The 18,760-nt window shown below is 42.0% G+C and overlaps 1 protein-coding gene across 4 annotated transcripts in view; it reads right to left on the bottom strand.

Annotated features, from left to right (window-relative positions):
• Positions 1-18,760, bottom strand: part of paqr3a (progestin and adipoQ receptor family member IIIa) — a 235,765-nt gene that overhangs the window by 154,012 nt on the left and 62,993 nt on the right. For 3 of the 4 annotated variants that reach the window (XM_015960224.3, XM_015960223.3, XM_015960225.3), the window contains exon 2: positions 9,394-9,499. The gene's annotated coding sequence lies outside the window, so the exon portion shown is untranslated. Of the gene's footprint in view, positions 1-9,393; positions 9,500-18,760 lie in introns of those variants that run through there. The other variant, XM_070555636.1, reaches the window with a different exon arrangement.

Below are 18,760 nucleotides of genomic sequence, written 5' to 3'. Positions count from 1 at the left end.
CAGAGCCACCCACGTGTTTCTGGGATTTTCTTTTCCTTTTAACAGGTTTTACGCGTCACAACAAACAAAAGCGGAGCACGGCTGGTTTGACCTGTGATTTCATATAAACTATAAAGATGTGATCACGTCTTCATTACGCTGCAAATAAAAAGGTGTTTGTGTTTACAGAGCACCAGTTGAATTTTCATGTCCTTCTCTGTCTGACGAGCACGCCTGAAAAGGATCGGTCTTATTGCCTCAGTGATAATGTATTCTTTCTTATTTGACTTTTTAATGGGCTTTCACCTAATTATCATCACACAGTTCCTCGGATGGAAGATGAAGAGGGAACGCCAAGTCTGAGAACAAAAGGAGGTCAGACTTTGAGGTGTTGGCACCTGGCCCGACCCGCTCCAGTAGACCCCTTTGGTCGCTTTTGTGTGATGATAAATTTCCCCTTGAACATGATGTCAATATGTTGATGTGCCTTCCTTTATTAAGACACCATCCAACTGATAACAAGTCCTGCTGTGTGTTACCAACATAAATAATTAGAACAGAGACCGAGGAACGGCAGGTGGCCTTTGGCACAAAGAAATAATCATTTTTGATGTGGAAACTAAAGTAAAAGGACCCATCTGTTCTCGACGGGGAGAGGAGGAAAAACATGTTAACATATTGTCAGCAACATTACGAAGTACACAGTTAATAACTTAGTCATGGCACATGGTTCTGGACACTTGTTTTAAATAATCCAGCAGAAGTGAGCCAAAGCCCACATCAAGGATTTAAATTAACTGCAGATTTGCATGCTCAGGAATTGTTCATCGGCCATTTTGTGGCACGCTCTGCCAGTAATTAACTTAAAAGGTTGATTAAGAAAGAGGCAGTAAAAGCATGAAGCAAATCAGTAGAAGTCTTAAACAGCTCTGGATCTGTCCAACAGCAGCGAGATCTGGTTACAATAAGGTTTATACAGTAACGGTGATTAGTGGCATTATAAAGCTTTTCTTCATCGTTACCTGATAACGTAACAATCAGAGGAACGCCTACTCTCACTCAGAACGGGGTAACACAGACTTCAAGGGGATTTTGTTTACAAACAGAGCTGAGATCTGCCAGGAATGATTTTACTACGTCATTTTTGTTGTATAAATTTATGCTACATGTGTCCATTGTAGATGTACTAGAAAACAGAAATTACCAAAATGAAAAGGCCACCCAGGATGGCCACTTGAGCCAATCGAAGTTCAAGAGGCCTCCTGTGAAGAGCTCCTTGATGGATATGAGGAGGGTCTGGAAACATTATGGCCACCTCAGACGTCTCCACCGGTATAATTCCTTCTCGTTCTGTTGTGTATAAACACATCTGCGTAGCGCCAGCCTACAAATCAGATTTATTTCTTTGCCTGATTGAGATGATCAGTTTAATTTGTCTGTGCTTAAGGAATCATCTTTGGTATATAAATGAGATGATTATGAGCTCAGGGCTTCCTACTCAGGGAGTTAGACACCCTCCACAGGAGACAGCAGCTCACACAAATCATCATCAAGAGTCGGCTCTCAGACGTTTATATTTGTGTTTCAGCTGAGAACGTCCAGCCTGAAGTTAAAACCTCCTCACAATGCACGAGACCAACAGCAGCTGTAGCAGGAAACTGCCGCTCCGGTGAAACGTACTCATGATCAGAATAAAATGACACATGGCTTCTGTAGTAGTCCTGCTTCATAAATGGGATTAAGTAAGCAACGGCTGAAAGGCTCCAGTAACTTCCTTACTTTTTCCTGGAACAGTGTAAAATGAGGAAACACTCTGCCTCCAGCTCCTCCTGGGAATCCAAAGGCATTCCCAGGCCACAGGAGCAGTTAGCTCTGGGTCTGCTCCAGGTTCTTCTCCCAGTGGGAAATGTCCAGATAAGAAGGTGACTTCTTGAGGAGGAACATCTTTATTTTGGTCTCCCCCTGCATGATGGAGCTCATCACCTTATCTCTAAGTCCAACCACCATGTATGAAGCTCCATTCAGTCATTTGCTGTGTGAACGTGTGAGCTTTGGCACATTGGGCTCAGCTCTGACTAGATTTGTTGGTCCACCTCTCTCTCCATCCTACCATCCCCCCTGAACATGAAACAAGACATGACCATTCCTCTACTTAAGGGCCATTAAACTTGTTTCCAGCCAAGAACCATGGCCTCAGCCTTTACAGAGGACAAATCTCCCCCCCCCCCCCACACCGGGTTGTGGGCCGGCTCAGTGACCACTCAAGATCAAGAATTTAAGATACCAACAGAGCTTCATCATCTTCAAAAGCCGACACTCTGACACCCAAATGGACATCCCGACACCACAAGCAGGATCTGGGGCCACAGACAGCTCCTGGTGGAACTCATCTATAAACCGACTGACTTTAGGCGTTACCCAAGTTCAAGACAACCACCAGAAACTTTTGCCTTAGTTCCACTGAAGTCCGACACTGACTGATTAATACAAACACAAAAAGTGAGGCATCAAGTCGTCACAAATTATGCAGAATTAACTTCTTCAGGGCTTGGTTTTACCCGTCCTCCACGACAACTCAGCTGCCAGTTTCACATCACCTTGTTTTTAATCGTTTGCACCCAGTCTTGTTCTAATTAAGAGAGACGTGTTAAAGCTAGAAGCTGAAGCGCAGTGGCAGCAGGAGAAGGGAAACACTGACACATCCTCACTAAAATGGCTGCTTGCATATCCCTTGCAGGGAAACATTATTCCTAATAAAAGTCTTTAATAAATACTTCAGGTCCTTGGAGAGTTCCTTGAACCTGAGAAGAAACACTATCTATACCCAGGAGCAAAGAAGGCCATTACAGCTTGTAGTGGAAGATTTAATAGGTGTCATAATTTATCATGTAAACCCAAAAGTGTTTCTTAATTAAGTGTGAGCGTTAATGAATTTTTTAATTTGATCCCTGTAAGTACTTTGCCATGCTAATTGCAATATTCCACACATTAGTTATCGGCGATTGCCCTTGGCTATTTGCTGTCGTGAGGATGAGACCTTCTTTTTCCCTCAGCTCAGCTTCATTAGCTGGATCTGAAGCTCCAAACCACAAGACCTGTCCTGTGACTGATGACTTTCTGGTCACCTTAGAGACGTGAACACAGAGTGAGCTTTTCCCTTTAAAACTAGACTGAGTTTAAAAAGAGAACAAGAACATGAACACATATACTTATACTTCTTACATGTCGGGCGTCTACTGCCCCTTTACCTCCAACAGGAGCGAGATCACCGAGTAAACCGCTTCAAATGACAAATGCTAGCCAACCCCGCTCTTGACGACTCCTTTTATATCCAAACTCTCGCCATCACTGGTGGCAGACTCATATTGTTCAGCACAATTAATCTGTTTGAGAAACACAATAATGATGTTGCCAACTGCTGCATGTGCTAATATTTTATTAATCAACTGCAATTAAGCGGCACTGCTATGTCCTTAGGATGACTTTTCATTCCCTTGGAGTGCAAAGCGGAACAGCAACACACCCGTGCACTCAGTGAGACATACTGTTCACGGCTACAGAGATCACAGATGGGCTCAGGCTCACATTAACTAGCAACAATGTGGGGAAATAACTGTCAGCCTCCAACCAAATGCCAGTGTGTTTTGGATGAGGCTGTTAAGTTTGCCTACTTTATACGTGACTTCAGCCAACAACAAATGCACTTTATAACTCCAGCTGGCTAATAAATTTCAGCACGACTGCTGCCCGAGCTTCAAACTCCACACTGAACATTTTCCTCGGATAACGAGAAGAAGGAATGCCCGAAGGGTAACGACTCGAACCATGTGATATTCCATCGGGGAATCACGGAACCATTAAGAAAATGCTGCTTAAAAACATTCTGAATCGATCAAAAAGTCAGAACAAAATCAGATGCACAAAGAAACAGAAAAGGTGTCAAAGATTCCAGCCAACAAATGTACAACAGCAAGCAACAAATGAGGGGAAACATTTCTACAGAAAAAGCTCTAGAGGTTTGGAACGTGAAAACAACAGAGAACAGTCTGAACGCTGACATTTAAAGTCCCATTTGCTGCACGTACAAGCACAAGGACGCTCACCAAGAGCAGCTACGTACTTCCATCAGTCCAGGCTCACACTCAGAATATATAAACCCACTCAGAGCGTACGAGACAGATACCCGTTTCCTTAGGTGGAAGTGATCTATTGTCTATACATCTGTAAATATAATTGTTACCTTAAAAAGCAAGGTGGGCAAAATGTACCGGATATATAAGGTGCACGTTTAAAAATGTCTAAATTTGTTTAACCAGTTATCAAAGCCATTCAACGGTTAATACTTGGTTAACTCTGTTTCACTCTACTTTCTCCCCTATTTTTAGTCCCTGCTCTGTCGAGGCACCTGGCAAGGCTGAGTAGGGCTGACATTGTGACTCTGGCCACTGATTGGCTAGGGGGCGGAGTCACTGGTATCTCCAGATTTTTCTGCCTTCTGCTTCACTGCCTGCAGCCATTTGAGCGATCTTGGCCGTGTCACTCGTCATGCCCAGACAATCCAAAAATGGGAAAAGGGGTGGAGCTGAGAATGGGGCTGTGACGGTGGGAAGGAATGGTTGACACCCATAAACTGAAGCAATGTAGCTTCAAAGCTAACCAAAGCTACACAGAGCTTGAATCCAGGTAGCTAACCCAAAGCTAGCAAAAAAGGCTAAAGAAAAAGCCTTTTTAAAACTTCAGAATTGCAGTGCTGAACGCAAATACCATTTTCTTTTCTTTTGAGTGACCCAAACCCTTTTCCGTAATAAACTATATTTTTGCCTCTGTGTCAAATCATTACATAGTGTTGTTTCTCTGGCAAACTCAAATTACCTAGTTTCATGAACCGAATATTAACAGTTCAAGAATATTGATCATTCATATTTTTATAGAATATTACATTTAATTGAATACCTTTAAATGTTATTGACAATTAAATTAAAGTAATCACTTACAAAACGTTACAATATCTATGTGTACATAGAACGAGTGTTGCTGGTTTGCCCTGGAAGTGTGTAAAGTAGGAAGAGAAAGCAGATCATACCACGACTCAGAGACTGAAAACCCAACGTTTGCAACCACACACGCTCATCAGTATGATACACTGCTATCTTGGTATTTTTGTTGTCCATAGACGATTTCTCTTTTTCATGTCGGCTGGCTCATCTGAATTGTTGCTGTGAACGGAGCAGGGCTAGTAATTTTAAGTTGATGCTTCAGAATTGCAGTGCTGAACGCAGCACTACCTTTCCCAGCAAGTTAAATGCCCAGTTTGCACACATCACACGTGTTTATTACACTATCTGTGCTGTATTTCGAAATACATCCAAGTTATAGAGGTTTTCTTTTTCTTAAGGTAATGGTCTGTATTTGTATAGCACCTTCTTAGGGTTCTACAACCCCCCAAGATGCTTCACAACACAGTCAGTCATTCACCCATTCACACATGTTATGGTGTGCGAATCCCATTGCTGCCTTAAATTGTGGGACTTTACGGCGTTGTCTGTAAAACTAAGAATACTGATGGAGAGAAACTTGTTGATTTTAAAACAAAGTCTTTGTTATTCCTTTAAAAAATCTTTTTCAGGATTAATTTAAAAAGTAAGTTTTTTTTATTTTGTATGGTTAAATATAATTTTTACCACCTAATTCAGATCCATTCCAAATCACATGAACGGATCGGACCATCCCTAGATTATGGTAAGGTTCAGGAGGTCCTGCCTCTATTCCACAGACAAAACTAAACTCCTCTTTCCAGAGCCGGAGTGGGAAGACCACCCTTTGCTGGTGGAGAACCATGGCCTCACATTCGGAGATATGGTTTCACTTTTACGTGGGAAAATCAAAAATATTTTTTTAGGACTGTGGCCTGGTGGTAGAGTGTCCACCCTGAAACTAGGAGATTGGGGTTTCAAATCCCGGTCGGGTCATACCAAATACTTTAAAAGTGGGACCCAATGCCTCCCTGTACACTCAGCTTTAAGGGGGTGGGGGGGATGGATTGGGGGGTTAAACCACCAAATAGTTCCTGTGCGCAGCCGTGTCTGCAGCCCACCGCTCCCAACGGGGATGGATCAAATGCAGAGATGAATTTCACCAGCGTGTGATGACTAATGGGACTTTGACATTAACATGATTAAACAGTGAAAACAAAGAGCTCACTTATGGGCTGTTTAATTATATAAACCCACTCAGAGCGTACAGCGAATCAGCCGTTCAGTGATTATTCTACATCCACACAAAGAGGCCCTCCTCCGCCGTACAGTCACGGTTAAGATGGATTTGCTAAGCTCTTTAATTTAGCCAAAGCCAAAGGAACACAAGGCCATTAACACAAACGTTATACGCAGACCCCTCCCACTGGTGTCATGACATTCAAGCTTAATGGAGAACTCGGCAAAGGCAAATGCTTGCCCATAAATGTTTCACTAAGTAATTCCACCCATATGAAGAAACTCAGAAAAAAATCTGTTGACATTATCCCGCTGATGTTGTCGGAGCATCTGCACAGGAAACGTATTTAATATTCACAGGCCTTCCGTCCTCTGACATTAGCAGCAGAAGATAATCCCTCACAGATTAAATTACATGTTGACTGGAATGTTTTGTGCTGCTAATGTTTTCATTAGTACAAAAAGGAATTGTACTCACTGGGCATAATATTAATACGTACTTTAAGGTGAGCAGCACTTGACATCCTTAAACGCCCCCCAGACCCGATAAAAGCCGAATGTAATTCAGAGCTAGAAATGCACGGTTTAACTGGTATAGAGTTGATATGATATAAATGGAGCCACCGGTAGAATTTTTGACTCTCCTGCCCAACCACAACTGTGCACGAGTGTCGTCGAGCTGCGTCAGCTCTGGACGAACTCGGCGGCTGCTGCAGCTGCGAGGACATGCTCGTTAAGACGATAAAGTTATGTTGGCGATAGGGACCTGGTTAGGGTTTAAGGAGTCTGATGTTTAGCAGAAATACATCCTCCGTAAATTATGCCAGGTGACAGTAAAGCTGTACCTGTGTAAACAGCTCGTTATTAAATACCGTTCCTTTTCTAACACTTGATGGACACAGAGGCTTCTTATGGTTTAGTTTGAACAGATTGCCTTCCCAGTTCCGGCTGTTTCTCCCGTTTATTAAAAACTAAACATCAAGTTTGAAACCAGCTCCTCTCTCTTTTGCTTTGTACTGACAGTGCCCACCGTGGTGACCAGTAGCGGTTTTAGGTACGGGCAGACAGGGCAGTTGCCCGGGGCGGCATTTTTTCATGACACAAAAGGGGCGCACAGGCGCTGAGTAAAAAAAAAAAAGAAATTGCGTCGCACCGAGGTTTTCTATTAACTGTCATATGACAGTGTCTGGGTTGGAAACAGCAAGTTGGCGCCCCCTGCAGCTGCAGGCGCTCCTGCTGACTGAGGACGTTCACGTGCACCGTGTGTGTATGAAGAAGAGGAAGGGGAGGGGTGCGGCGGGGGAATTCACCTCTGCGTCTTTCCCAAATAAAATGAGCGGGTAGGGGCTGAATCAACTGTATTAACATGGCTAAAGTCAATCACATCTTGATGTTCTTCCATATTTCATTCATAATATCATAAACACAGGCCTATCATCCTTTAAGGTGTTTCTGAATTGTGTGAAATGGCCGAATAAAAAAAGTAAAGACAAAACGATTTTGTGGTCCCCCCCCCCCAATCACTCAGTAGGGGAGCAGATTTCATATGATGACATTATTGATGACGTTGCATCAAGGTTAGGTTTTAATTTTAGTTTGTGTTTTCTGTTCTAAGTGCAATGCTGTAGTGATTATCTTTAGTTTGTTATGTGTGAAACATTTTTGCTATTTAGAATATTTATTATATATTATGTGCATATATTCTTAATATTTAGTTAGTTTAGTTGTTTTTGTATATTTGATTCTATATATTTTGATACAGTGTATAATGTATATTGCTTTACATTCTGATAACTTCATAGTAATTAATGTAAATATGTGCAACTTAGAAAAATGAATGTTCAATAGTCGTTCTAATAAACATGCCTGTGTGTAGAAAACGTGTGTGTTCGTGCAGGTGGGGTGGTGTGGTGGTGGTGGTGGGGGCGATTGGGGGGGGTTGCTCAAAGGGGGCCTCGCCCGGGGAGTAATTCCATGTAGAACCGCCACTGGTGGTGACAGACCAGTGGATCAGCTGATCTGAGCGCAGATCAGCACAAGGGAAGGAAACTGGATAACCTTCCAACCTTATTTTAATATTAGACAAAAAAACACAGTAAAGCATCATTTTACCTTCAGTTATTCACTCCAGAAGCAACACTTACCTTCTATGAGCAAAGGAACAACATGAAAAATGAATTAATGATTGAAGTAAGGAGGAAGAAACGTGATTTCACTTCAGTTCAAACAAGCTGGAGACAAACGTGGGGGCAGGAGCAAGGGGGCACCCTATGGATCCAACTATGCTCCCAACATAGGGTGGGTGGATGGATAGATGGAGTGCTAGCTGATGTTTTAAGCCGGGCGTACACTGTGCGACTTTTGCACTTTTTTGAGCAGATTTTCCACTCGTGCAAGAATCCACGAGATCAGGGCGAGTTTTGTGCCGAGCGTCGTGTCGTGTACAGGGGGTTACGAGAGGCGATTAACACCAAGGGACCACCTACCGATCAGCAATCGTGAGCTCGCACAAACTTCTGGCATGTTTGATATTTTGTTCGTCCTTCGTGAGGGTATCGCACTGTTGAAGCGGCACTGCGAGCGGCTGCGACCCAAAAAGTATCAGAACCACTCACGGCGCATGCGCATCAACACCGCTCGCCCGCTATTTCCCTAATAACACACGTTGTTCATTTTTATTTCTACACGTTTTTTTACTCACAAAGATTGTCTGGAAAGCGTGTTTGTCGTGTTCATGTCACATTAAACTGATCACAAAACACATATTTACTTAATTTCATTTTCCTCATCCAACCCCCATAAATCCCTGTGTGTCCCCCCTGCAGCGCTCCCGAAGGACAACAGGCAAAACAAAAAAAGTCTGAAGTGTTGTGTAAAAACTGCTATTTTTTGCATATTTTTAGGTCCGACGTGTTGCTACCAGACGTACAGTGTGAGCAGTCAGGTCGCATCCGAGAACTGGGTCGAGCACATGACTCGTGAGATCTGCCCTGCGAGGAAGTCGTACAGTTTGAGCTGAAGCTGAGTGCTACGAGTGAAAAAGTCGCACAGTGTCCGACCAGCTTTAGACTTCCTGAGTGGTTTCATTTGCATCTAGTTGTGCTGGCTGAGCCTGACCCCCATCTAAACACTGTTAACCCCTAAACCGTGTGAGGTCGGCAGCAGACTGACAAATGAGAAAACGCAAATTCATGCGTCTCACCTCAGACCAGCAGGTTCCTGATGTTCCATGGGAGGTCCATCCTGCTCCATCTCAGTGTTCGACGCACCACGTCATCCTGGTGTGACTTATCAAGCTGTTCCAACAACTGGAAGACATCACAAGTTAAACACTCATTATTTTAATTTGATGCTAATCATGTGTTAATGAGTATAATCCTTGCAATGATTCAGGTAATTTGCTTAATGCCTGCCTAGAGTCCAGATCGCAGCAATCAGTCACGTTTGATAAGACGTCTGTTGAAGGAACGGGTGTGAGGCCAGCATGTCAGCTTACCACACTATTACTGACAAGATAAGGGAGATAGTTAAAGTCTCAAATAAACCCAACCCAAGTTAAAAGGGACTGAACGCTTCAAGCTTCAGCACAGCAGACTTGGAAGGTGGTGAATAATTAGAATAGATGAATGAAGTGTGTGTGGTGGGATTACAGATGGACCACCGGAGGGAGGCAGACCAGTCCATCCTGAGGAACAAATGAGTGACTTCTCTCTCTGACTCTGATCAAGCAGTGGATGCTACGCCTCTGACAAATGGCTACAGCATAATGACCTGTGAGTGCTAACAAATATAAATTGTTTTCCCTTGCATTTTTACTGTCAGCAAAACAAATGCTCATTAGCCTTTTATGAGGGATTGTGTGAATAATAAATAGATCCTAATTACCCCCATCACAAATGCAAATGTGTGAATTTAAAGCAATGGTAGTAAAACAATAGAGCCACTCCTTTTGGCTTACTCTATATTTACACTTTGAGTTATTGAGCCATTAAAGGCTCTGATATATTTTCGCGCTCCTTACTCCTCCTTTACCTTTTTTTTATCTGTTTCTTACATCTGATTTAATTTGTTTATTTTAAATTCGATTTTAAAATCTGCTGTTTTAAGTTGTCACATTGATTTGAATGTTTTACGTTCTTGCTCCTGGAGAGTGAATGTGCTGCAGATAAAGCTGACTGGCCTTTTATTAAGAAGCCTATTCACTGATTATAATTTAGTGCATCTAAGTCGTGGAACTTCTTTTCCACAGAAATGTTGGATTTAATAACAACAACAAAAATAATAATAACAATAACAATAATAACAATAATGCGCTTTATTTATACAAAACACAAAAACATTTTACAACATAAAACAAGCAACAAAGAAGCCTAGTTAAAAAACCTCTAAAGTAGAAACTAGACAGTAAAATAGGTGCATTTATACGAGAAGACCTTATTGTAATGGAAAAAACCCCAATGATAGAATATTTTCTGCTTTCAAACGACTGCTATGCTAACGTGCACCATTGTTGTTACCTAAACCAGTGGATAACCTATACTCTATATGTTAATCTGCTGTAAAGCCTGTCAGATGCTGTTACAGGAGGCCTGATGATCTACTGTTTAAACAGGAGGCTTAAGCATGTCCCACATGCTGAGTGACAGTGGACTTATGGGCCGACCCTGTGGGTCTCTTGACCAGAACGTCAGCAGATTGTCCTCTTCACATACTGATGGCAACCAATACATTAAATGTTACGACAAAAATATGTTCAACGTAAATTGCCTCTGAAATGTACAATTCTGGAAAAACCTCACCCAATCTTCGTGCTGGTGCCATCTGTTGTCACTGGTGAGTGAGATTTGTTCTCCACATTAGAGCTATCCCCATGGGTAGCTGCAGACATGGTCTGACCCAAACGTGGATTTGAACCCACCACCTCCCAGTCTCTGGGCGGAAACTATAACCCCGAGTCATAACTCGTTCCATTAAACCGCCTCTTTTTTCACTATGAAAACCAAAATATCGTATTAAGATTCGTTTGAATATTTCATCTTTCAAAAATATTCCTCAGGTTTTCATTTCATCAACAGGTTGTTAGTTCATATCTTTGGCTTTGAGCACACCAACTGACTGAAAAATATTAATTCACAGGAAATTTCATTGTAAGAGTCACGAAAATAAAGCTGAATTTTTATGGATAAATCAGATTACACGGGTGTAAATAAAATCCAATCGACTGTAACACTGTTTAAAGCTGGGGAACACACACACACACACACCCATCATGTAGATTACACTCTGTCCGCAGACCACGCTTTAACTCATGGAGAGGATTATGGAGAAGGTGGATCAGCACAATGACTTTCATTCCCGTTATTGTTCGACAGGCAGCTGCAGCTCCCAGCTCCGCTGTAACTATGTGTGGATTAGATATGCCAGATCCATTAGATGGATTATGGTTATTACCACATCCCATACATTTCACTTGTCACACCCTGGTACTTTGGGTCACGTAAAGAGAAACAGTTTGTGTGATTGGCACTAGGGTTGTCACGGTATGAAAATTTAACCTCACGGTTATTGTGACCAAAATTATCACGGTTTTCGGTATTATCGCGGTATTTTTTAAACGGTGTTGCATATGTTCAGAAAGCATTGATAGTCCTGTTCTACACAAACTGAAATAGTTTTGAAAAGGTTTAACAGTGTTTATTAAACCTAAAATAACACAAAGCCTTAGCAAAAGTGCAACTTTTCACAAGTAAAGGAACTTTAGCTTCTTTTTCTGGAACATGTTACAGTAGTCAGTGCAGGTTTAAATTATACAAATCCAAACATTCAAAACATAAACAATATGTAAACAAATCAAAGAAACACCACTTGTTTTCTCATATACTTGTTTTCTTCATTATCAAAATGAAAATCTAAAACTCCAGTCCACACTTGACTTGAGCTCTGTACAAGTCAACCTTAAAAAAAAAATATGTATTTAAAATAAATAGCCACTTTAAACAAATTACTAAAATAACTACTACACTATGTAAGCAAATCCAAATGTTCAAGTATAAATGGCATTGAATAAGTAAACAAATCAATGACAAGGAACTAATTGTATATTTCTCTTCATCATCAACAAATAAGATGCTTCATCCAGCAACAGGGTGTCCGTGACACGGTTTAAATGCTGGCAGAGGACGCTGCGGCTGCAGTCTAAAGTGACTCGTTGCATTCTCCCTCAACCAAAAGTCCTCACGTTTAAGCTAAAATGCTAATGTTAACTTACCTTGCACTGGCTGTAGAGACGTGGGTGATGGTCACGCAGATGTGCCATTAGATTCGAAGTGTTGCTGCCTTTTGCAGACACTTGTTTCCTGCACGTTCTGCAAATGGGATAGCCGTCTTCTATTAACTGTCCCTCAGCATTTTTCAGAAATCCAAAATATGCCCATACTTCCGATTTAGTCTTCTTTGAGGGTTGATGGATGTCCTGGGCGCTGCCGTCTCCTCCTTCGGCCATTATTTCAGCTTCAAAGTTTTGGTGCCGTTGCAAACTAAAAAGTGCGTGTGCGCGCCGCGGGAACTTCAGCTGAAGCGACGGTGGCTGGTAAGGGTCACCGCGCCGAAACCGCGGCCACGGTAAACCCACCGAGATAATTTAGTTTTTTTAAAACTGGACGGTTATTTTTATTGTCAACTTTTTAACCGGGGTTTACCGCTATACCGGTTACCGTGACAACCCTAATGGGCACACAGCAGAAACCCACACCTAACCCTCATCTACAAGCTAAAACAGCCGATCTTAAGTCTGGCTTTAACCAAGTCTTAGTGTTAAAACAAACATGTAACTAAAGTTAATCAAACCAATAAAACCACATCACCAAGTATTACATATAGAAAACAGGTAAATGTCCTGTAATTGTATAAAGTGCCTTCTAAAGGTTGTACAGCCCCCCAAGGCGCTTCACAACCCAATCGGTCATTCACACGGTGGTGATGATGAGCTACAACGTAGCCACAGCTGCCCTGGGGCGCCCTGACCCTGAAGTTAGTAAAATGTTTTAAAGCATCTGTTAGGCAGATGCTTTTCAGGAGTGAATATTAAATAAAATGAATAAAACTTGAGTATAAATAAAACATCTAACTGAAAATGGTAAATGGCCTGCATTTGATATAGCGTCTTCTAGAGTCCTGGAACCCCTCAAGGCGCTTTACAACACAATCAGTCATTCACCCATTCACACACACATTCACACACTGGTGGGGATGAGCCACAATGTAGCCACAGCTGCCCTGGGGAGCACTGACAGAGGCGAGGCTGCCGAGCACTGGCGCCACCGGTCCCTCCGACCACCACTAGCAGGCAATGTGGGTTAAGTGTCTTGCCAAGGACACAACAACAGTGACAGACTGAGCGGGGCTCGAACCTGCAACCTTACGATTATGGGGCGAGCACTTAACTCCTGTGCCACCATCGCCCTAAAACTAAATACAGAACAGTTTGTAGTTTCTTCATACTTTAAAAGAGCTTCAACCCAACTTTCTGACCCTGGTCTGTGGTATAAAGTAAACTTTGTTTACATGTTGTTTCGACGGAGGTCAACGGAGCAGAGCCAGGGGAAGCTCGTTCTAAAGCTTCAGCTAATTGGAGCGTAGGCTCCTCCCCTTCCAGTCACCTCATGGGTCCATGAACGGGACTATAAAAGCTACTTTCTGCCCAATGCCTCGAATCACACACGTTCTTCCATTTAAATGAAAAAAATATATGAGTTATGATTGACTGTCACGTAATTTGAATTTCATCAGCTTGTAAAAATTAGTAAATAAAATTACTACAAATCAGACGTCACATATGATGTCACAACAGAATGTTACGTACTTACAACATGACCTGATTTAGAGTGGGTTTCTCCATGTTTAATGCTTCGTCATCCTGGAAGGATTCGAAGCTCACTAACTCAGCCTTTTCCTTCTCCACGTCTGGTTTGATGATGTCAGCAGGGGGAGATGCATCTGTGGTCCTACACGTCTTTTCATACAAAACCTAAAACAGCTTTTGCCGCCGTTTCTTGGCATCAGAATGTGTCTTTAAAACTCACGGACATCTAGGGGGCGATATGGGGGGTAAAAAATCACGATTTTTTTTTTGCAAAATCACGATGTCATGATTTTTTCAAATTTTACAATTCAGACATCTTGGAAGTTATTTAATTAAGATTTCAGAATCCTGCTATCTCTAGACAGAGACAGACAGACAAACAGACAGATAGATGGATAGTTGTCTCAAATGTCCCACAGGCAATCGCTATTTTCCTGTCACTGGCTACTCTCCGTAGCCGTTTCCTGATTACGCGGGGGCGGAGACTGTCTTAAACAACGCCAGCTTTAATCAGAGCAACTCAAACATTTCCATCCAAATTCACAACCAGATCATAACAGAGAAACAAACTGATGCACATCTTTAATCACTGCTCACATTTTGCACTCAGTGGTGGAAAAACGCAAAGGTCAGAAACTGTCATGAGGTAATGAGATGTGTAGCTCAAGAAGGTGACATTTCACATGAACTGAACAGTGGGATTTAATCTGACTGGTAAAACACAGCCAATGGTAATCTGACTACTTCATTAGGAATAAATATTAATGTTTAACATTTCAACTGAACTTGCACAATCTGTGAAAATAATGAGTGTGATGCAGGATCTCCCCTACAACATGCTGACCTGACCTGACCCTTGCAGAATGCTCTCAGGTCTTTCTGATCACTGGCCTGATTGGTGGGAGCCTGAGCGGAAAACCTAATTGGTGTGGTTACAATCATGGAGCCGTGCTCTCCGCGGAGCAGAATCCTCTGACGGCACTGGGGGGAACAAGACATAAGCAGGGGAAGCACGCTCTGTCTCACCACCCCCACGTTATTCCAACAGACAGGGAGGTGAGGTGTGTCGGATCGGTGTCGCCCACAGTGGAGCAGTTAAAACACCACGACTGCTCCGACTGTGGAAGCCACTGACCTCCACGACAGTCTCCAGTGTCGGCCCACTTGAACACAAATACCTGCCTGACTTCATTGACTTTAGCGTGTTTTGCTCACAGCTTTGTGCTTGCTGAGGTGTAAAAGCCTACACTCTGGCAGCATGCAGAAACACCTACATTATCCCCCAACACAGTAAAATCCTCTTTTATGAACATTTACACACATCACACAGAGCCAGCATGCAAATCAGAAACCATGCATTCTCTATTTTCTTTTTCTCTTTTTCTCCATTTGATCAAATGTTGCCAAAATTTAACTGTTTTACGGCCAAATAACTGAAGTTGAGACTCCTGTCAGACCAGCAGAGGTTGAGGGAGCCCTCATCTGGTCACAATCAGGAATGCAGTGTCACGAGGAGGATGTGAAGACCCTGTCCATCCTCTGTTATAATCTCTCATGTGTATGAGAGACACCCCATCGTTTACAATGTAAAACTAATAATTCTATCTTTACATCAAAAACAAATCCAACTTCGTGTTTTTTGTTTTACTTTAGAGCTCATTTTGCAAAACAAAGCATCTAAAAATGTTTGACTGGTGCTTTTTCTGCCTCTCTGAATAATAACTGAATTCACTTAAATCCATAAGTGTTTCTCTTTGTTCTTAACCAAATGAAAAATCATTGAAATGAAGCAAAATTAAAGTCCAAACTTATTTCTTTGCCAGCTCAGTTCTGATTTTAGAGCTCAGACACCGTTCAGTGTGACAGGGATGTTCTGAGAATGTTTTCAACCACATGAGTTTAGAAATCTACTGCTTGTGTTTGCGAAGACAATCCATTTGAATTTGTTTATAATCTTTTTGCTGATTTTTACAGTAAATAGTAATTATCTTTATGTGGATGTAACTAATCTTGTTTGCTTAATAGCTCCCCGTTTGTATTTAGTCATTCACTAAAGACCGACATACTTATTTCCCTCTGAGTATGCATTTATCGTTTCCACGGTGGAATCCTCTGAGACTGATGCCACAGACACGCGGCTGCAGCAGCATCGGTGTGTGTTTCATGTTGTGTTTATGTGCACATGATTGCATGTGTGCACATATGTGTAAAAACGCGTCCCGTGTGAGTTTCTGACCGGGCTCAGGGCTAGTTCACTGATCTCTTTCTATCTGGACCGCCCTGTCTCCGTGGGCTCGCCCCTCTCTCCCTTTCTTGGTGACAAGCCTGACTGACAAAGTGGGCGTGGCCAGCATCAGCACCGCGGATGTTCTGCATGAGCGAGCTGTCCGTCAGAAGACACCATGAGGCATCCTGGAGCAGCTCGGCGGTGAGACGATGCAAACGAGCCAGAGTTGAACACACCGAGCAGGAGCTAACATATGTGAGCGTCAAAAAGTCATGTTCTACTTAGGTGACTATTATTAGAGCGGGTCACCATCTGCACGTGAAGCTAAGGCAACAGGGAGGGGGTGACGACAGGGGAGGACTACACTCACCAACATTAGCTTGCTAGTGTACAAAACTACCTCTAAGATGACGCGTTTGCTACTTTTATAAGTCAGTACATCCTCTGAATTCTAGAATTCAGATAAAATCTGGATTAGAAGGCCAACCTCTATTTCTATCATGTTGGGACAAAAACACTTTAACAACTTTTAATCTAGACAGCCTTTGAACAACCTCAGTTTGGAGAAATAAATACGTTCTTACCAGACAGACGGGCTAACGTACAGCTAATCCCAGTGAGTCCAAATACAAAGCTGATTATCGCCATTAAGAAATTAGTGTTTATTTTCCCTGTCACCCATCATTAGGGATGGGTACCTTTGACATTTGAATCGATCCGGTACTAATTCCCGGTACCTACGAGTCGATACCGGTACTTAACGGTACCAATTTTCGATACTTTTGAGTGTTTATTATTTTAATTCTCTTTTATAATTAAATATATATTTTTCTCAAAATATAACAATATTTGATAAATATCACGATAAATAACATACAACTGTTTGTATTTTAACATCGTCCTTGTAGTTTTATAAGCTGATAATTAAACTGAAGCAAACATCTTTACTGTGAACTAAATTTACTGTGTATCTTCATTCCTTTTGCCGTCCTTCTTCATTTGATTTTTCCTACTGGGAAGCTAGAATTTCCGAGGAGAAAGCGAACGCACCATTAGCTGATAACAACGGTGGCAATGGAAGCTAACATATCAAGCTAACGTTATCTTTAACAGTTTATTTAGCTGCTGGAGCAGATTAAAACGATGATGCCTCAAACTTAGATCGTTGTCACTGGTTTTACCTTCACCCAATCACCCGTCGCATTTAGTAAAGTAAAGCCAAACTTTAGAGCGCGTTCATGTTCTTCTAGTCGGAAATTCGGAGTTCCGAGGAGAAAGCGAACGCACCATTAGCGAAACGGAAGCTAACAAATCAAGGTAACGTTATCTTAAACATTTTATTTACCTACTGGAGCAGATTAAGATGAGGATGTCTCACTTAGATCGTTGTCTGTCGCTAGTTTCATCACCCAGTTACCCATCACATTTAGTGAAGTGGACCCAAGCTTTAGCGTGCGTTCTTTCTACCATGCTGCTCTGTTTACAACGGGCTCGCAGGGACCGGCGACATAACGCTCTTGCGCATGCGCAACTGTCTTGGCAGTACCGAAACGAGGCACCGTTTGAAATGACGTGAATCGGTGTTCGGTCGGTACTATGGAATTCGGTCGGTACCTTAAAAAGTACCGAATTCGGTACTCATCCCTACCCATCATTATTTATATTTTGTTCTTTAGTTAGTAACAGTAGAAACTAGTGGAAGGTCAGTAACACTTCTGGTCAGAACGGCACATTTCTGTCTGAATAATTGTGATGTGAAACTGACAGATGAGTCGAGGTGGAACACTTCCCATGGAAAAACGTGACATACAGACAAGGGCTGAAGCTACCAATAACTTTAATAATCATCCCAGAGAACCCTTCTCGATTTTATTTCCATGGTGAACAAACGAGTGTGCCATTATAAATTTTTTGTTTAAGTTTCAAACGGTTTGGGGGGTTGGGGTTATAAACTACTGCTTCTGCCTGTACCCATTTTTGAATTGTCCAAGTTGTGTGTTTACTTGTGTAACGTGATGGAGGAGCTATTCCACTGAAGCTCAAGAAAAGACAAAGAACTCTATTTTTAATAAAGCTAATCAAACAAAGTGTTAGTGAATAATAAAATGTGAACCAATCTGTGAAATGAAAATATTAATTACTTGATTTTATAATCATATAGATTTTAATAAGTAATAAAACTTTAAATGTTACCACTAGAGACTGATCACACGTAATTCTTAAGAAGTCACATGACACATTGCGTTTTCTGATCGATTCAGAACCTTCCAGGTCTGATGCGAGGCGTGGTTTTGGCGATGCTTGGTAAATCTGTCCCTTTTTGATTCGACCGTAAATTAAAACATCCAAATGATAAAACTGCCCACGTCATCTTTAACCGGAGTTCAAAGCTTTCTAGAGAAGTTGTCGGAGTGGCCAATCCGTAACTTTCCTCTTCAGCCGAAAGAACCAACGACAAGCTGGATAAAATCTGCTGCTGTT

Source organism: Nothobranchius furzeri, chromosome 10 (assembly GCF_043380555.1).
Source record: "Nothobranchius furzeri strain GRZ-AD chromosome 10, NfurGRZ-RIMD1, whole genome shotgun sequence".
Taxonomy (NCBI): Eukaryota; Metazoa; Chordata; class Actinopteri; order Cyprinodontiformes; family Nothobranchiidae; genus Nothobranchius; species Nothobranchius furzeri.
The sequence above is the reverse complement of the archived record's forward strand: the minus strand, read 5'-3'. Positions and strand labels throughout refer to the sequence as shown.